Here is a 22,075-nt window from a genome sequence, read left to right as displayed (position 1 = left end):
TAGTGACATATCGGTTCTGGCAGACTGGCCACAGTAAGAAAAAATGTTGGACTGGGTGAGCAATTGGGACGAGTAACTATGACTCTCTTAAGGTAGCCAATTACTCGTTACTAATGGTTTCGATGAAGATATCTCGAATAACCCCTGGGAGGAGAAACGATGACTCTTTTATGATACACAACTAGTGACATGTGGCTTCTGGCAGACTGGCTGCAGTAAGAAAAAATGTTGGACTGGGTGAGCTATTGGGACGAGTAACTATGACTCTCTTAAGGTAGTCAATGCCTCGTTACTAGGGTTTCGATTAAGATATCTCGAATAACCCCGGGGAGGAGTAACGATCACTCCTTTATGATACACAACTAGTGACATATCACTTCTGGCAGACTGGTCGCAGTAAGAAAAAATGTTGGACTGGGTGAGCAATTGGGACGAGTAACTATGACTCTCTTAAGGTAGCCAATGTCTCGTTACTTGGGTTTCGATTAAGATATCTCGAATAACCCCTGGGAGGAGCAACGATCACTCTTTTATGATACACAACTAGTGACATATCACTTCTGGCAGACTGGTCGCAGTAAGAAAAAATGTTGGACTGGGTGAGCAATTGGGACGAGTAACTATGACTCTTTTAAAGTAGCCAATGTCTCGTTACTTGGGTTTCCATTAAGATATCTCGAATAACCCCTGGGAGGAGTAACGATGCCTCTTTTATGATACACAACTAGTGACATATTGCTTGTGGCAGACTGGCCACAGTAAGAAAAAATGGCAGTTGGGTGAGCAATTGGGACGAGAATCTATGACTCTCCTAAGGCAGCCAATGCCTCGTTACTAGGGTTTCGATTAAGATATCTCGAATAACCCCTGGGAGGAGTAACGATCACTCCTTTATGATACGCAACTAGTGACATATCGCTTCTGGCAGACTGGTCGCAGTAAGAAAAAATGTTTAACTGGGTGAGAAATTGGGACGAGTAACTATGACTCTCTTAAGGTAGCCAATGTCTCGTTACTAATGGTTTCGATGAAGATATCTCGAATAACCCCTGGGAGGAGGAACGATGACTCTTTTATGATACACAACTAGTGACATGTGGCTTCTGGCAGACTGGCTGCAGTAAGAAAAAATGTTGGACTGGGTGAGCTATTGGGACGAGTAACTATGACTCTCTTAAGGTAGTCAATGCCTCGTTACTAGGGTTTCGATTAAGATATCTCGAATAACCCCGGGGAGGAGTAACGATCACTCCTTTATGATACACAACTAGTGACATATCACTTCTGGCAGACTGGTCGCAGTAAGAAAAAATGTTGGACTGGGTGAGCAATTGGGACGAGTAACTATGACTCTCTTAAGGTAGCCAATGTCTCGTTACTTGGGTTTCGATTAAGATATCTCGAATAACCCCTGGGAGGAGCAACGATCACTCTTTTATGATACACAACTAGTGACATATCACTTCTGGCAGACTGGTCGCAGTAAGAAAAAATGTTGGACTGGGTGGGCAATTGGGACGAGTAACTATGACTCTCTTAAGGTAGCCAATGTCTCGTTACTTGGGTTTCCATTAAGATATCTCGAATAACCCCTGGGAGGAGTAACGATGCCTCTTTTATGATACACAACTAGTGACATATTGCTTGTGGCAGACTGGCCACAGTAAGAAAAAATGGCAGTTGGGTGAGCAATTGGGACGAGAAACTATGACTCTCCTAAGGCAGCCAATGCCTCGTTACTAGGGTTTCGATTAAGATATCTCGAATAACCCCTGGGAGGAGTAACGATCACTCCTTTATGATACGCAACTAGTGACATATCGCTTCTGGCAGACTGGTCGCAGTAAGAAAAAATGTTGGACTGGGTGAGCAATTGGGACGAGTAACTATGACTCTCTTAAGGTAGCCAATGTCTCGTTACTTGGGTTTCGATTAAGATATCTCGAATAACCCCTGGGAGGAGCAACGATCACTCTTTTATGATACACAACTAGTGACATATCGGTTCTGGCAGAGTGGCCACAGTAAGAAAAAATGTTGGACTGGGTGAGCAATTGGGACGAGTAACTATGACTCTCTTAAGGTAGCCAATGTCTCGTTACTAATGGTTTCGATGAAGATATCTCGAATAACCCCTGGGAGGAGAAACGATGACTCTTTTATGATACACAACTAGTGACATGTGGCTTCTGGCAGACTGGCTGCAGTAAGAAAATATGTTGGACTGGGTGAGCTATTGGGACGAGTAACTATGACTCTCTTAAGGTAGTCAATGCATCGTTACTAGGGTTTCGATTAAGATATCTCGAATAACCCCGGGGAGGAGTAACGATCACTCCTTTATGATACACAACTAGTGACATATCACTTCTGGCAGACTGGTCGCAGTAAGAAAAAATTTTGGACTGGGTGAGCAATTGGGACGAGTAACTATGACTCTCTTAAGGTAGCCAATGTCTCGTTACTTGGGTTTCGATTAAGATATCTCGAATAACCCCTGGGAGGAGAAACGATGACTCTTTTATGATACACAACTTGTGACATGTGGCTTCTGGCAGACTGGCTGCAATAAGAAAAAATGTTGGACTGGGTGAGCAATTGGGACGAGTAACTATGACTCACTTAGGGTAGCCAATGCCTCGTTACTAGGGTTTCGATGAAGATATCTCGAATAACCCCTGTTAGGAGTAACGATGACTCTTTTATCATACACAACTAGTGACATATCGCTTCTGGCAGACTGGCCACAGTAAGAAAAAATTGGCAGACTGGGTGAGCAATTGGGACGAGTAACTATGACTCTCCTAAGGTAGCCAATGCCTCGTTACTAGGGTTTTGATTAAGATATCTCGAATAACACCTGGGAGGAGAAACGATGACTCTTTTAATATACACAACTTGTGACATATCGCTTCTGGCAGACTGGCCACAGTAAGAAAAAATGGCAGACTGGGTGAGCAATTGGGACGAGTAACTATGACTCTCTTAAGGTAGCCAATGCCTCGTTACTAGGGTTTCCATTAAGATATCTCGAATAACCCCTGGGAGGAGTAACGATGCCTCTTTTATGATACACAACTAGTGACATATTGCTTGTGGCAGACTGGCCACAGTAAGAAAAAATGGCAGTTGGGTGAGCAATTGGGACGAGAAACTATGACTCTCCTAAGGCAGCCAATGCCTCGTTACTAGGGTTTCGATTAAGATATCTCGAACAACCCCTGGGAGGAGTAACGAACACTCCTTTATGATACGCAACTAGTGACATATCGCTTCTGGCAGACTGGTCGCAGTAAGAAAAAATGTTTAACTGGGTGAGAAATTGGGACGAGTAACTATGACTCTCTTAAGGTAGCCAATGTCTCGTTACTAATGGTTTCGATGAAGATATCTCGAATAACCCCTGGGAGGAGAAACGATGACTCTTTTATGATACACAACTAGTGACATGTGGCTTCTGGCAGACTGGCTGCAGTAAGAAAAAATGGTTGACTGGGTGAGCTATTGGGACGAGTAACTATGACTCTCTTAAGGTAGTCAATGCCTCGTTACTAGGGTTTCGATTAAGATATCTCGAATAACCCCGGGGAGGAGTAACGATCACTCCTTTATGATACACAACTAGTGACATATCACTTCTGGCAGACTGGTCGCAGTAAGAAAAAATGTTGGACTGGGTGAGCAATTGGGACGAGTAACTATGACTCTCTTAAGGTAGCCAATGTCTCGTTACTTGGGTTTCCATTAAGATATCTCGAATAACCCCTGGGAGGAGTAACGATGCCTCTTTTATGATACACAACTAGTGACATATTGCTTGTGGCAGACTGGCCACAGTAAGAAAATATGGCAGTTGGGTGAGCAATTTGGACCAGAAACTATGACTCTCCTAAGGCAGCCAATGCCTCGTTACTAGGGTTTCGATTAAGATATCTCGAATAACCCCTGGGAGGAGTAACGATCACTCCTTTATGATACGCAACTAGTGACATATCGCTTCTGGCAGACTGGTCGCAGTAAGAAAAAATGTTTAACTGGGTGAGAAATTGGGACGAGTAACTATGACTCTCTTAAGGTAGCCAATGTCTCGTTACTAATGGTTTCGATGAAGATATCTCGAATAACCCCTGGGAGGAGAAACGATGACTCTTTTATGATACACAACTAGTGACATGTGGCTTCTGGCAGACTGGCTGCAGTAAGAAAATATGTTGGACTGGGTGAGCTATTGGGACGAGTAACTATGACTCTCTTAAGGTAGTCAATGCCTCGTTACTAGGGTTTCGATTAAGATATCTCGAATAACCCCGGGGAGGAGTAACGATCACTCCTTTATGATACACAACTAGTGAAATATCACTTCTGGCAGACTGGTCGCAGTAAGAAAAAATGTTGGACTGGGTGAGCAATTGGGACGAGTAACTATGACTCTCTTAAGGTAGCCAATGTCTCGTTACTTGGATTTCCATTAAGATATCTCGAATAACCCCTGGGAGGAGTAACGATGCCTCTTTTATGATACACAACTAGTGACATATTGCTTGTGGCAGACTGGCCACAGTAAGAAAAAATGGCAGTTGGGTGAGCAATTGGGACGAGAAACTATGACTCTCCTAAGGCAGCCAATGCCTCGTTACTAGGGTTTCGATTAAGATATCTCGAATAACCCCTGGGAGGAGTAACGATCACTCCTTTATGATACGCAACTAGTGACATATCGCTTCTGGCAGACTGGTCGCAGTAAGAAAAAATGTTGGACTGGGTGAGCAATTGGGACGAGTAACTATGACTCTCTTAAGGTAGCCAATGTCTCGTTACTTGGGTTTCGATTAAGATATCTCGAATAACCCCTGGGAGGAGCAACGATCACTCTTTTATGATACACAACTAGTGACATATCGGTTCTGGCAGACTGGCCACAGTAAGAAAAAATATTGGACTGGGTGAGCAATTGGGACGAGTAACTATGACTCTCTTAAGGTAGCCAATGTCTCGTTACTTGGGTTTCCATTAAGATATCTCGAATAACCCCTGGGAGGAGTAACGATGCCTCTTTTATGATACACAACTAGTGACATATTGCTTGTGGCAGACTGGCCACAGTAAGAAAAAATGGCAGTTGGGTGAGCAATTGGGACGAGAAACTATGACTCTCCTAAGGCAGCCAATGCCTCGTTACTAGGGTTTCGATTAAGATATCTCGAATAACCCCTGGGAGGAGTAACGATCACTCCTTTATGATACGCAACTAGTGACATATCGCTTCTGCAGACTGGTCGCAGTAAGAAAAAATGTTTAACTGGGTGAGAAATTGGGACAAGTAACTATGACTCTCTTAAGGTAGCCAATGTCTCGTTACTAATGGTTTCGATGAAGATATCTCGAATAACCCCTGGGAGGAGAAACGATGACTATTTTATGATACACAACTAGTGACATGTGGCTTCTGGCAGACTGGCTGCAGTAAGAAAAAATGTTGGACTTGTTGAGCTATTAGGACGAGTAACTATGACTCTCTTAAGGTAGTCAATGCCTCGTTACTAGGGTTTCGATTAAGATATCTCGAATAACCCCGGGGAGGAGTAACGATCACTCCTTTATGATACACAACTAGTGACATATCACTTCTGGCGGACTGGTCGCAGTAAGAAAAAATGTTGGACTGGGTGAGCAATTGGGACGAGTAACTATGACTCTCTTAAGGTAGCCAATGTCTCGTTACTTGGGTTTCGATTAAGATATCTCGAATAACCCCTGGGAGGAGCAACGATCACTCTTTTATGATCCACAACTAGTGACATATCGGTTCTGGCAGACTGGCCACAGTAAGAAAAAATGTTGGACTGGGTGAGCAATTGGGACGAGTAACTATGACTCTCTTAAGGTAGCCAATGTCTCGTTACTAGGGTTACCATTAAGATATCTCGAATAACCCCTGGGAGGAGTAACGATGACTCTTTTATGATACACAACTAGTGACATATCGCTTCTGGCAGACTGGCCACAGTAAGAAAAAATGGCAGACTGATTGAGCAATTGGGACGAGTAACTATGAGTCTCCTAAGGCAGCCAATGCCTCGTTACTAGGGTTTCGATTAAGATATCTCGAATAACCCCTGGGAGGAGAAACGATGACTCTTTTATGATACACAACTAGTGACATGTCGCTTCTGGCAGAATGACCGCAGTAAGAAAAAATGGCAGACTTTGTGAGCAATTGTGACGAGTAACTATGACCCTCTTAGGGTAGCCAATGCCTCGTTACAAGGGTTTCGATGAAGATATCTCGAATAACCCCTGGGAGGAGTAACGATGACTCTTTTATGATACACAACAAGTGACATATCGCTTCTGGCAGACTGGCCACAGTAAGAAAAAATGGCAGACTGGGTGAGCAATTGGGACGAGTAACTATGACTCTCCTAAGGTAGCCAATTCCTCGTTACTACGGTTTTGATTAAGATATCTCGAATAACCCCTGGGAGGAGAAACGATGACTCTTTTATGATACACAACTAGTGACATAGCGCTTCTGGCAGACGACGCAGTAAGAAAAAATGTTGGACTGGGTGAGCAATTGGGACGAGTAACTATGACTCTCTTAAGGTAGCCAATGCCTCGTTACTAGGGTTTCCATTAAGATATCTCGAATAACCCCTGGGAGGAGTAACGATGCCTCTTTTATGATACACAACTAGTGACATATTGCTTCTGGCAGACTGGCCACAGTAAGAGAAAATGGCAGTTGGGTGAGCAATTGGAACGAGTAACTATGACTCTCCTAAGGCAGCCAATGGCTCGTTACTAGGGTTTCGATTAAGATATCTCGAATAACCCCTGGGAGGAGTAACGATCACTCCTTTATGATACGCAACTAGTGACATATCGCTTCTGGCAGACTGGTCGCAGTAAGAAAAAATGTTTAACTGGGTGAGAAATTGGGACGAGTAACTATGACTCTCTTAAGGTAGCCAATGTCTCGTTACTAGGGTTTCGATTAAGATATCTCGAATAACCCCTGGGAGGAGAAACGATAACTCTTCTATGATACACAACTAGTGACATATCGGTTCTGGCAGACTGGCCACAGTAAGAAAAAATATTGGACTGGGTGAGCAATTGGGACGAGTAACTATGACTCTCTTAAGGTAGCCAATGTCTCGTTACTTGGGTTTCCATTAAGATATCTCGAATAACCCCTGGGAGGAGTAACGATGCCTCTTTTATGATACACAACTAGTGACATATTGCTTGTGGCAGACTGGCCACAGTAAGAAAAAATGGCAGTTGGGTGAGCAATTGGGACGAGAAACTATGACTCTCCTAAGGCAGCCAATGCCTCGTTACTAGGGTTTCGATTAAGATATCTCGAATAACCCCTGGGAGGAGTAACGATCACTCCTTTATGATACGCAACTAGTGACATATCGCTTCTGCAGACTGGTCGCAGTAAGAAAAAATGTTTAACTGGGTGAGAAATTGGGACAAGTAACTATGACTCTCTTAAGGTAGCCAATGTCTCGTTACTAATGGTTTCGATGAAGATATCTCGAATAACCCCTGGGAGGAGAAACGATGACTATTTTATGATACACAACTAGTGACATGTGGCTTCTGGCAGACTGGCTGCAGTAAGAAAAAATGTTGGACTTGTTGAGCTATTAGGACGAGTAACTATGACTCTCTTAAGGTAGTCAATGCCTCGTTACTAGGGTTTCGATTAAGATATCTCGAATAACCCCGGGGAGGAGTAACGATCACTCCTTTATGATACACAACTAGTGACATATCACTTCTGGCAGACTGGTCGCAGTAAGAAAAAATGTTGGACTGGGTGAGCAATTGGGACGAGTAACTATGACTCTCTTAAGGTAGCCAATGTCTCGTTACTTGGGTTTCGATTAAGATATCTCGAATAACCCCTGGGAGGAGCAACGATCACTCTTTTATGATCCACAACTAGTGACATATCGGTTCTGGCAGACTGGCCACAGTAAGAAAAAATGTTGGACTGGGTGAGCAATTGGGACGAGTAACTATGACTCTCTTAAGGTAGCCAATGTCTCGTTACTAGGGTTACCATTAAGATATCTCGAATAACCCCTGGGAGGAGTAACGATGACTCTTTTATGATACACAACTAGTGACATATCGCTTCTGGCAGACTGGCCACAGTAAGAAAAAATGGCAGACTGATTGAGCAATTGGGACGAGTAACTATGAGTCTCCTAAGGCAGCCAATGCCTCGTTACTAGGGTTTCGATTAAGATATCTCGAATAACCCCTGTGAGGAGAAACGATGACTCTTTTATGATACACAACTAGTGACATGTCGCTTCTGGCAGAATGACCGCAGTAAGAAAAAATGGCAGACTTTGTGAGCAATTGTGACGAGTAACTATGACCCTCTTAGGGTAGCCAATGCCTCGTTACAAGGGTTTCGATGAAGATATCTCGAATAACCCCTGGGAGGAGTAACGATGACTCTTTTATGATACACAACAAGTGACATATCGCTTCTGGCAGACTGGCCACAGTAAGAAAAAATGGCAGACTGGGTGAGCAATTGGGACGAGTAACTATGACTCTCCTAAGGTAGCCAATTCCTCGTTACTACGGTTTTGATTAAGATATCTCGAATAACCCCTGGGAGGAGAAACGATGACTCTTTTATGATACACAACTAGTGACATAGCGCTTCTGGCAGACGACGCAGTAAGAAAAAATGTTGGACTGGGTGAGCAATTGGGACGAGTAACTATGACTCTCTTAAGGTAGCCAATGCCTCGTTACTAGGGTTTCCATTAAGATATCTCGAATAACCCCTGGGAGGAGTAACGATGCCTCTTTTATGATACACAACTAGTGACATATTGCTTCTGGCAGACTGGCCACAGTAAGAGAAAATGGCAGTTGGGTGAGCAATTGGAACGAGTAACTATGACTCTCCTAAGGCAGCCAATGGCTCGTTACTAGGGTTTCGATTAAGATATCTCGAATAACCCCTGGGAGGAGTAACGATCACTCCTTTATGATACGCAACTAGTGACATATCGCTTCTGGCAGACTGGTCGCAGTAAGAAAAAATGTTTAACTGGGTGAGAAATTGGGACGAGTAACTATGACTCTCTTAAGGTAGCCAATGTCTCGTTACTAGGGTTTCGATTAAGATATCTCGAATAACCCCTGGGAGGAGAAACGATAACTCTTCTATGATACACAACTAGTGACATATCGGTTCTGGCAGACTGGCCACAGTAAGAAAAAATGTTGGACTGGGTGAGCAATTGGGACGACTAACTATGACTCTCTTAAGGTAGCCAATGCCTCGTTACTAGGGTTTCGATTAAGATATCTCGAATAACCCCTGGGAGGAGTAACGATGACTCTTTTATGACACACAACTAGTGACATATCGCTTCTGGCAGACTGGCTGCAGTAAGAAAAAATTTTGGACTGGGTGTGCTATTGGGACGAGTAACTATGACTCTCTTAAGGTAGTCAATGCCACGTTACTAGGGTTTCGATTAAGATATCTCGAATAACCCTGGGGAGGAGTAACGATCACTCCTTTATGATACCCAACTAGTGACATATCACTTCTGGCAGACTGGTCGCAGTAAGAAAAAATGTTGGACTGGGTGCGCAATTGGGACGAGTAACTATGACTCTCTTAAGGTAGCCAATGTCTCGTTACTTGGGTTTCGATTAAGATATCTCGAATAACCCCTGGGAGGAGCAACGATCACTCTTTTATGATACACAACTAGTGACATATCGGTTCTGGCAGACTGGCCACAGTAAGAAAAAATGTTGGACTGGGTGAGCAATTGGGACGAGTAACTATGACTCTCTTAAGGTAGCCAATGTCTCGTTACTAGGGTTTCCATTAAGATATCTCGAATAACCCCTGGGAGGAGTAACGATGACTCTTTTATGATACACAACTAGTGACATATCGCTTCTGGCAGACTGGCCACAGTAAGAAAAAATGGCAGACTGATTGAGCAATTGGGACGAGTAACTATGAGTCTCCTAAGGCAGCCAATGCCTCGTTACTAGGGTTTCGATTAAGATATCTCGAATAACCCCTGGGAGGAGAAACGATCACTCTTTTATGATACACAACTAGTGACATGTCGCTTCTGGCAGACTGACCGCAGTAAGAAAAAATGGCAGACTTTGTGAGCAATTGTGACGAGTAACTATGACTCTCTTAGGGTAGCCAATGCCTCGTTACAAGGGTTTCGATGAAGATATCTCGAATAACCCCTGGGAGGAGTAACGATGACTCTTTTATGATACACAACAAGTGACATATCGCTTCTGGCAGACTGGCCACAGTAAGAAAAAATGGCAGACTGGGTGAGCAATTGGGACGAGTAACTATGACTCTCCTAAGGTAGCCAATTCCTCGTTACTACGGTTTTGATTAAGATATCGCGAATAACCCCTGGGAGGAGAAACGATGACTCTTTTATGATACACAACTTGTGACATACCGCTTCTGGCAGACTGGCCACAGTAAGAAAAAATGGCAGACTGGGTGAGCAATTGGGACGAGTAACTATGACTCCCTTAAGGTAGCCAATGCCTCGTTTCTAGGTTTTCCATTAAGATATCTCGAATAACCCCTGGGTGGAGTAGCGACCACTCTCTTATGATACACAACTAGTGACATATCGCTTCTGGCAGACTGGTCGCAGTAAGAAAAAATGTTGGACTAGGTGAGCAATTGGGACGAGTAACTATGACTCTCTTAAGGTAGCCAATGTCTCGTTACTAATGGTTTCGATGAAGATATTTCGAATAACCCCTGGGAGGAGAAACGATCACTCTTTTATGATACACAACTAGTGACATATCGCTTCTGGCAGACTGGCCACAGTAAGAAAAAATGGCAGACTGATTGAGCAATTGGGACGAGTAACTATGAGTCTCCTAAGGCAGCCAATGCCTCGTTACTAGGGTTTCGATTAAGACATCTCGAATAACCCCTGGGAGGAGAAACGATGACTCTTTTATGATACACAACTAGTGACATGTCGCTTCTGGCAGACTGACCGCAGTAAGAAAAAATGGCAGACTTTGTGAGCATTTGTGACGAGTAACTATGACTCTCTTAAGGTAGCCAATGCCTCGTTACAAGGGTTTCGATGAAGATATCTCGAATAACCCCTGGGAGGAGTAACGATGACTCTTTTATGATACACAACAAGTGACATATCGCTTCTGGCAGACTGGCCACAGTAAGAAAAAATGGCAGACTGGGTGAGCAATTGGGACGAGTAACTATGACTCTCCTAAGGTAGCCAATTCCTCGTTACTACGGTTTTGATTAAGATATCTCGAATAACCCCTGGGAGGAGAAACGATGACTCTTTTATGATACACAACTAGTGACATATCGCTTCTGGCAGACGACGCAGTAAGAAAAAATGTTGGACTGGGTGAGCAATTGGGACGAGTAACTATGACTCTCTTAAGGTAGCCAATGCCTCGTTACTAGGGTTTCCATTAAGATATCTCGAATAACCCCTGGGAGGAGTAACGATGCCTCTTTTATGATACACAACTAGTGACATATTGCTTCTGGCAGACTGGCCACAGTAAGAGAAAATGGCAGTTGGGTGAGCAATTGGGACGAGTAACTATGACTCTCCTAAGGCAGCCAATGGCTCGTTACTAGGGTTTCGATTAAGATATCTCGAATAACCCCTGGGAGGAGTAACGATCACTCCTTTATGATACGCAACTAGTGACATATCGCTTCTGGCAGACTGGTCGCAGTAAGAAAAAATGTTTAACTGGGTGAGAAATTGGGACGAGTAACTATGACTCTCTTAAGGTAGCCAATGTCTCGTTACTAGGGTTTCGATTAAGATATCTCGAATAACCCCTGGGAGGAGAAACGATAACTCTTCTATGATACACAACTAGTGACATATCGGTTCTGGCAGACTGGCCACAGTAAGAAAAAGTGTTGGACTGGGTGAGCAATTGGGACGAGTATCTATGACTCTCTTAAGGTAGTCAATGCCTCGTTACTAGGGTTTCGATTAAGATATCTCGAATAACCCCGGGGAGGAGTAACGATCACTCTTTTATGATACACAACTAGTGACATATCGGTTCTGGCAGACTGGCCACAGTAAGAAAAAATGTTGGACTGGGTGAGCAATTGGGACGAGTAACTATGACTCTCTTAAGGTAGCCAATGTCTCGTTACTAGGGTTTCCATTAAGATATCTCAAATAACCCCTGGGAGGAGTAACGATGACTCTTTTATGATACACAACAAGTGACATATCGCTTCTGGCAGACTGGCCACAGTAAGAAAAAATGGCACACTGGGTGAGCAATTGGGACGAGTAACTATGACTCTCCTAAGGTAGCCAATTCCTCGTTACTACGGTTTTGATTAAGATATCTCGAATAACCCCTGGGAGGAGAAACGATGACTCTTTTATGATACACAACTTGTGACATACCGCTTCTGGCAGACTGGCCACAGTAAGAAAAAATGGCAGACTGGGTGAGCAATTGGGACGAGTAACTATGACTCCCTTAAGGTAGCCAATGCCTCGTTTCTAGGTTTTCCATTAAGATATCTCGAATAACCCCTGGGTGGAGTAGCGACCACTCTCTTATGATACACAACTAGTGACATATCGCTTCTGGCAGACTGGTCGCCGTAAGAAAAAATGTTGGACTAGGTGAGCAATTGGGACGAGTAACTATGACTCTCTTAAGGTAGCCAATGTCTCGTTACTAATGGTTTCGATGAAGATATTTCGAATAACCCCTGGGAGGAGAAACGATCACTCTTTTATGATACACAACTAGTGACATATCGCTTCTGGCAGACTGGCCACAGTAAGAAAAAATGGCAGACTGATTGAGCAATTGGGACGAGTAACTATGAGTCTCCTAAGGCAGCCAATGCCTCGTTACTAGGGTTTCGATTAAGACATCTCGAATAACCCCTGGGAGGAGAAACGATGACTCTTTTATGATACACAACTAGTGACATGTCGCTTCTGGCAGACTGACCGCAGTAAGAAAAAATGGCAGACTTTGTGAGCAATTGTGACGAGTAACTATGACTCTCTTAAGGTAGCCAATGCCTCGTTACAAGGGTTTCGATGAAGATATCTCGAATAACCCCTGGGAGGAGTAACGATGACTCTTTTATGATACACAACAAGTGACATATCGCTTCTGGCAGACTGGCCACAGTAAGAAAAAATGGCAGACTGGGTGAGCAATTGGGACGAGTAACTATGACTCTCCTAAGGTAGCCAATTCCTCGTTACTACGGTTTTGATTAAGATATCTCGAATAACCCCTGGGAGGAGAAACGATGACTCTTTTATGATACACAACTAGTGACATATCGCTTCTGGCAGACGACGCAGTAAGAAAAAATGTTGGACTGGGTGAGCAATTGGGACGAGTAACTATGACTCTCTTAAGGTAGCCAATGCCTCGTTACTAGGGTTTCCATTAAGATATCTCGAATAACCCCTGGGAGGAGTAACGATGCCTCTTTTATGATACACAACTAGTGACATATTGCTTCTGGCAGACTGGCCACAGTAAGAGAAAATGGCAGTTGGGTGAGCAATTGGGACGAGTAACTATGACTCTCCTAAGGCAGCCAATGGCTCGTTACTAGGGTTTCGATTAAGATATCTCGAATAACCCCTGGGAGGAGTAACGATCACTCCTTTATGATACGCAACTAGTGACATATCGCTTCTGGCAGACTGGTCGCAGTAAGAAAAAATGTTTAACTGGGTGAGAAATTGGGACGAGTAACTATGACTCTCTTAAGGTAGCCAATGTCTCGTTACTAGGGTTTCGATTAAGATATCTCGAATAACCCCTGGGAGGAGAAACGATAACTCTTCTATGATACACAACTAGTGACATATCGGTTCTGGCAGACTGGCCACAGTAAGAAAAAGTGTTGGACTGGGTGAGCAATTGGGACGAGTAACTATGACTCTCTTAAGGTAGCCAATGTCTCGTTACTAGGGTTTCGATTAAGATATCTCGAATAACCCCTGGGAGGAGAAACGATAACTCTTCTATGATACACAACAAGTGACATATCGCTTCTGGCAGACGACGCAGTAAGAAAAAATGTTGGACTGGGTGAGCAATTGGGACGAGTAACTATGACTCTCTTAAGGTAGCCAATGCCTCGTTACTAGGGTTTCCATTAAGATATCTCGAATAACCCCTGGGAGGAGTAACGATGCCTCTTTTATGATACACAACTAGTGACATATTGCTTCTGGCAGACTGGCCACAGTAAGAGAAAATGGCAGTTGGGTGAGCAATTGGGACGAGTAACTATGACTCTCCTAAGGCAGCCAATGGCTCGTTACTAGGGTTTCGATTAAGATATCTCGAATAACCCCTGGGAGGAGTAACGATCACTCCTTTCTGATACGCAACTAGTGACATATCGCTTCTGGCAGACTGGTCGCAGTAAGAAAAAATGTTTAACTGGGTGAGAAATTGGGACGAGTAACTATGACTCTCTTAAGGTAGCCAATGTCTCGTTACTAGGGTTTCGATTAAGATATCTCGAATAACCCCTGGGAGGAGAAACGATAACTCTTCTATGATACACAACTAGTGACATATCGGTTCTGGCAGACTGGCCACAGTAAGAAAAAGTGTTGGACTGGGTGAGCAATTGGGACGAGTATCTATGACTCTCTTAAGGTAGTCAATGCCTCGTTACTAGGGTTTCGATTAAGATATCTCGAATAACCCCGGGGAGGAGTAACGATCACTCCTTTATGATACACAACTAGTCACATATCACTTCTAGCAGACTGGTCGCAGTAAGAAAAAATGTTGGACTGGGTGCGCAATTGGGACGAGTAACTATGACTCTCTTAAGGTAGCCAATGTCTCGTTACTTGGGTTTCGATTAAGATATCTCGAATAACCCCTGGGAGGAGCAACGATCACTCTTTTATGATACACAACTAGTGACATATCGGTTCTGGCAGACTGGCCACAGTAAGAAAAAATGTTGGACTGGGTGAGCAATTGGGACGAGTAACTATGACTCTCTTAAGGTAGCCAATGTCTCGTTACTAGGGTTTCCATTAAGATATCTCGAATAACCCCTGGGAGGAGTAACGATGACTCTTTTATGATACACAACTAGTGACATATCGCTTCTGGCAGACTGGCCACAGTAAGAAAAAATGGCAGACTGATTGAGCAATTGGGACGAGTAACTATGAGTCTCCTAAGGCAGCCAATGCCTCGTTACTAGGGTTTCGATTAAGATATCTCGAATAACCCCTGGGAGGAGAAACGATGACTCTTTTATGATACACAACTAGTGACATGTCGCTTCTGGCAGACTGACCGCAGTAAGAAAAAATGGCAGACTTTGTGAGCAATTGTGACGAGTAACTATGACTCTCTTAGGGTAGCCAATGCCTCGTTACAAGGGTTTCGATGAAGATATCTCGAATAACCCCTGGGAGGAGAAACGATAACTCTTCTATGATACACAACTAGTGACATATCGGTTCTGGCAGACTGGCCACAGTAAGAAAAAGTGTTGGACTGGGTGAGCAATTGGGACGAGTATCTATGACTCTCTTAAGGTAGTCAATGCCTCGTTACTAGGGTTTCGATTAAGATATCTCGAATAACCCCGGGGAGGAGTAACGATCACTCTTTTATGATACACAACTAGTGACATATCGGTTCTGGCAGACTGGCCACAGTAAGAAAAAATGTTGGACTGGGTGAGCAATTGGGACGAGTAACTATGACTCTCTTAAGGTAGCCAATGTCTCGTTACTAGGGTTTCCATTAAGATATCTCAAATAACCCCTGGGAGGAGTAACGATGACTCTTTTATGATACACAACAAGTGACATATCGCTTCTGGCAGACTGGCCACAGTAAGAAAAAATGGCACACTGGGTGAGCAATTGGGACGAGTAACTATGACTCTCCTAAGGTAGCCAATTCCTCGTTACTACGGTTTTGATTAAGATATCTCGAATAACCCCTGGGAGGAGAAACGATGACTCTTTTATGATACACAACTTGTGACATACCGCTTCTGGCAGACTGGCCACAGTAAGAAAAAATGGCAGACTGGGTGAGCAATTGGGACGAGTAACTATGACTCCCTTAAGGTAGCCAATGCCTCGTTTCTAGGTTTTCCATTAAGATATCTCGAATAACCCCTGGGTGGAGTAGCGACCACTCTCTTATGATACACAACTAGTGACATATCGCTTCTGGCAGACTGGTCGCCGTAAGAAAAAATGTTGGACTAGGTGAGCAATTGGGACGAGTAACTATGACTCTCTTAAGGTAGCCAATGTCTCGTTACTAATGGTTTCGATGAAGATATTTCGAATAACCCCTGGGAGGAGAAACGATCACTCTTTTATGATACACAACTAGTGACATATCGCTTCTGGCAGACTGGCCACAGTAAGAAAAAATGGCAGACTGATTGAGCAATTGGGACGAGTAACTATGAGTCTCCTAAGGCAGCCAATGCCTCGTTACTAGGGTTTCGATTAAGACATCTCGAATAACCCCTGGGAGGAGAAACGATGACTCTTTTATGATACACAACTAGTGACATGTCGCTTCTGGCAGACTGACCGCAGTAAGAAAAAATGGCAGACTTTGTGAGCAATTGTGACGAGTAACTATGACTCTCTTAAGGTAGCCAATGCCTCGTTACAAGGGTTTCGATGAAGATATCTCGAATAACCCCTGGGAGGAGTAACGATGACTCTTTTATGATACACAACAAGTGACATATCGCTTCTGGCAGACTGGCCACAGTAAGAAAAAATGGCAGACTGGGTGAGCAATTGGGACGAGTAACTATGACTCTCCTAAGGTAGCCAATTCCTCGTTACTACGGTTTTGATTAAGATATCTCGAATAACCCCTGGGAGGAGAAACGATGACTCTTCTATGATACACAACTAGTGACATATCGGTTCTGGCAGACTGGCCACAGTAAGAAAAAGTGTTGGACTGGGTGAGCAATTGGGACGAGTAACTATGACTCTCTTAAGGTAGCCAATGTCTCGTTACTAGGGTTTCGATTAAGATATCTCGAATAACCCCTGGGAGGAGAAACGATAACTCTTCTATGATACACAACAAGTGACATATCGCTTCTGGCAGACGACGCAGTAAGAAAAAATGTTGGACTGGGTGAGCAATTGGGACGAGTAACTATGACTCTCTTAAGGTAGCCAATGCCTCGTTACTAGGGTTTCCATTAAGATATCTCGAATAACCCCTGGGAGGAGTAACGATGCCTCTTTTATGATACACAACTAGTGACATATTGCTTCTGGCAGACTGGCCACAGTAAGAGAAAATGGCAGTTGGGTGAGCAATTGGGACGAGTAACTATGACTCTCCTAAGGCAGCCAATGGCTCGTTACTAGGGTTTCGATTAAGATATCTCGAATAACCCCTGGGAGGAGTAACGATCACTCCTTTCTGATACGCAACTAGTGACATATCGCTTCTGGCAGACTGGTCGCAGTAAGAGAAAATGTTTAACTGGGTGAGAAATTGGGACGAGTAACTATGACTCTCTTAAGGTAGCCAATGTCTCGTTACTAGGGTTTCGATTAAGATATCTCGAATAACCCCTGGGAGGAGAAACGATAACTCTTCTATGATACACAACTAGTGACATATCGGTTCTGGCAGACTGGCCACAGTAAGAAAAAGTGTTGGACTGGGTGAGCAATTGGGACGAGTATCTATGACTCTCTTAAGGTAGTCAATGCCTCGTTACTAGGGTTTCGATTAAGATATCTCGAATAACCCCGGGGAGGAGTAACGATCACTCCTTTATGATACACAACTAGTCACATATCACTTCTAGCAGACTGGTCGCAGTAAGAAAAAATGTTGGACTGGGTGCGCAATTGGGACGAGTAACTATGACTCTCTTAAGGTAGCCAATGTCTCGTTACTTGGGTTTCGATTAAGATATCTCGAATAACCCCTGGGAGGAGCAACGATCACTCTTTTATGATACACAACTAGTGACATATCGGTTCTGGCAGACTGGCCACAGTAAGAAAAAATGTTGGACTGGGTGAGCAATTGGGACGAGTAACTATGACTCTCTTAAGGTAGCCAATGTCTCGTTACTAGGGTTTCCATTAAGATATCTCGAATAACCCCTGGGAGGAGTAACGATGACTCTTTTATGATACACAACTAGTGACATATCGCTTCTGGCAGACTGGCCACAGTAAGAAAAAATGGCAGACTGATTGAGCAATTGGGACGAGTAACTATGAGTCTCCTAAGGCAGCCAATGCCTCGTTACTAGGGTTTCGATTAAGATATCTCGAATAACCCCTGGGAGGAGAAACGATGACTCTTTTATGATACACAACTAGTGACATGTCGCTTCTGGCAGACTGACCGCAGTAAGAAAAAATGGCAGACTTTGTGAGCAATTGTGACGAGTAACTATGACTCTCTTAGGGTAGCCAATGCCTCGTTACAAGGGTTTCGATGAAGATATCTCGAATAACCCCTGGGAGGGGTAACGATGACTCTTTTATGATACACAACAAGTGACATATCGCTTCTGGCAGACTGGCCACAGTAAGAAAAAATGGCAGACTGGGTGAGCAATTGGGACGAGTAACTATGACTCTCCTAAGGTAGCCAATTCCTCGTTACTACGGTTTTGATTAAGATATCTCGAATAACCCCTGGGAGGAGAAACGATGACTCTTTTATGATACACAACTTGTGACATATCGCTTCTGGCAGACTGGCCACAGTAAGAAAAAATGGCAGACTGGGTGAGCAATTGGCACGAGTAACTATGACTCTCTTAAGGTAGCCAATGCCTCGTTTCTAGGTTTTCCATTAAGATATCTCGAATAACCCCTGGGTGGAGTAGCGACCACTCTCTTATGATACACAACTAGTGACATATCGCTTCTCGCAGACTGGTCGCAGTAAGAAAAAATGTTGGACTAGGTGAGCAACTGGGACGAGTAACTATGACTCTCTTAAGGTAGCCAATGTCTCGTTACTAATGGTTTCGATGAAGATATCTCGAATAACCCCTGGGAGTCGAAACGATCACTCTTTTATGATACAGAACTAGTGACATATCGCTTCTGGCAGACTGGCTGCAGTAAGAAAAAATGTTGTACTGGGTGAGCTATTGGGACGAGTAACTATGACTCTCTTAAGGTAGCCAATGCCTCGTTACTAGGGTTTCGATTAAGATATCTCGAATAACCCCGGGGAGGAGTAACGATCACTCCTTTATGATACACAACTAGTGACATATCACTTCTGGCAGACTGGTCGCAGTAAGAAAAAATGTTCGACTGGGTGCGCAATTGGGACGAGTAACTATGACTCTCTTAAGGTAGCCAATGTCTCGTTACTAGGGTTTCGATTAAGATATCTCGAATAACCCCTGGGAGGAGCAACGATCACTCTTTTATCATACACAACTAGTGACATATCGGTTCTGGCAGACTCGCCACAGTAAGAAAAAATGTTGGACTAGGTGAGCAATTGGGACGAGTAACTATGACTCTCTTAAGGTAGCCAATGCCTCGTTACTAGGATTTCCATTAAGATATCTCGAATAACCCCTGGGAGGAGTAACGATGACTCTTTTATGATACACAAATAGTGACATATCGCTTCTGGCAGACTGGCCACAGTAAGAAAAAATGGCAGACTGTGTGAGCAATTGTGACGAGTAACTATGACTCTCCTAAGGCAGCCAATGCCTTGTTACTAGGGTTTCGATTAAGATATCTCGAATAACCCCTGGGAGGAGAAACGATCACTCTTTTATGATACACAACTAGTGACATGTCGCTTCAGGCAGACTGGCCGCAGTAAGAAAAAATGGCAGACTTTGGGAGCAATTGTGACGAGTAACTATGACTCTCTTAGGGTAGCCAATGCCTCGTTACTAGGGTTTCGATGAAGATATCTCGAATAACCCCTGGGAGGAGTAACGATCACTCCTTTATGATACACAACTAGTGACATATCGCTTCTGGCAGACTGGCCACAGTAAGAAAAAGTGGCAATCTGGGTGAGCAATTGGGACGTGTAACTATGTCTCTCTTAAGGTAGCCAATGCCTCGTTTCTACGGTTTCCATTAAGATATCTCGAATAACCCCTGGGTGGAGTAGCGACCACTCTCTTATGATACACAACTAGTGACATATCGCTTCTGGCAGACGACGCAGTAAGAAAAAATGTTGGACTGGGTGAGCAATTGGGACGAGTAACTATGACTCTCTTAAGGTAGCCAATGCCTCGTTACTAGGGTTTCCATTAACATATCTCGAATAACCCCTGGGAGGAGTAACGATGCCTCTTTTATGATACACAAATAGTGACATATTGCTTCTGGCAGACTGGCCACAGTAAGAGAAAATGGCAGTTGGGTATGCAATTGGGACGAGTAACTATGACTCTCCTAAGGCAGCCAATGCCTCGTTACTAGGGTTTCGATTAAGATATCTCGAATAACCCCTGGGAGGAGTAACGATCACTCCTTTATGATACGCAACTAGTGACATATCGCTTCTGGCAGACTGGTCGCAGTAAGAAAAAATGTTGGACTGGGTGAGCAATTGGGACGAGTAACTATGACTCTCTTAAGGTAGCCAATGTCTCGTTACTAGGGTTTCGATTAAGATATCTCGAATAACCCCTGGGAGGAGAAACGATAACTCTTCTATGATACACAACTAGTGACATATCGGTTCAGGCAGACTGGCCACAGTAAGAAAAAATGTTGGACTGGGTGAGCAATTGGGACGAGTAACTATGACTCTCTTAAGGTAGCCAATGCCTCGTTACTAGGGTTTCGATTAAGATATCTCGAATAGCCCCTGGGAGGAGTAACGACGACTCTTTTATGACACACAACTAGTGACATATCGCTTCTGGCAGACTGGCTGCAGTAAGAAAAAATGTTGGACTGGGTGAGCTATTGGGACGAGTAACTATGACTCTCTTAAGGCAGTCAATGCCTCGTTACTAGGGTTTCGATTAAGATATCTCGAATAACCCCGGTGAGGAGTAACGATCACTCCTTTATGATACACAACTAGTGACATATCACTTCTGGCAGACTGGTCGCTGTAAGAAAAAATGTTGGACTGGGTGCGCAATTGGGACGAGTAACTATGACTCTCTTAAGGTAGCCAATGTCTCGTTACTTGGGTTTCGATTAAGATATCTCGAATAAGCCCTGGGAGGAGCAACGATCACTCTTTTATGATACACAACTAGTGACATATCGGTTCTGGCAGACTGTCCACAGTAAGAAAAAATGTTGGACTGGGTGAGCAATTGGGACGAGTAACTATGACTCTCTTAAGGTAGCCAATGTCTCGTTACTAGGGTTTCCATTAAGATATCTCGAATAACCCCTGGGAGGAGTAACGATGACTCTTTTAGGATACACAACTAGTGACATATCGCTTCTGGCAGACTGGCCACAGTAAGAAAAAATGGCAGACTGATTGAGCAATTGGGACGAGTAACTATGAGTCTCCTAAGGCAGCCAATGCCTCGTTACTAGGGTTTCGATTAAGATATCTCGAATAACCCCTGGGAGGAGAAACGATGACTCTTTTATGATACACAACTATTGACATGTCGCTTCTGGCAGACTGACCGCAGTAAGAAAAAATGGCAGACTTTGTGAGCAATTGTGACGAGTAACTATGACTCTCTTAGGGTAGCCAATGCCTCGGTACAAGGGTTTCGATGAAGATATCTCGAATAACCCCTGGGAGGAGTAACGATGACTCTTTTATGATACACAACAAGTGACATATCGCTTCTGGCAGACTCGCCACAGTAAGAAAAAATGGCAGAATGGGTGAGCAATTGGGACGAGTAACTATGACTCTCCTAAGGTAGCCAATTCCTCGTTACTACGGTTTTGATTAAGATATCTCGAATAACCCCTGGGAGGAGAAACGATGACTCTTTTATGATACACAACTTGTGACATAT

Source organism: Schistocerca gregaria, chromosome X (genome assembly GCF_023897955.1).
Source record: "Schistocerca gregaria isolate iqSchGreg1 chromosome X, iqSchGreg1.2, whole genome shotgun sequence".
NCBI classification, from domain to species: Eukaryota; Metazoa; Arthropoda; class Insecta; order Orthoptera; family Acrididae; genus Schistocerca; species Schistocerca gregaria.
The sequence above is the reverse complement of the archived record's forward strand: the minus strand, read 5'-3'. Positions refer to the sequence as shown.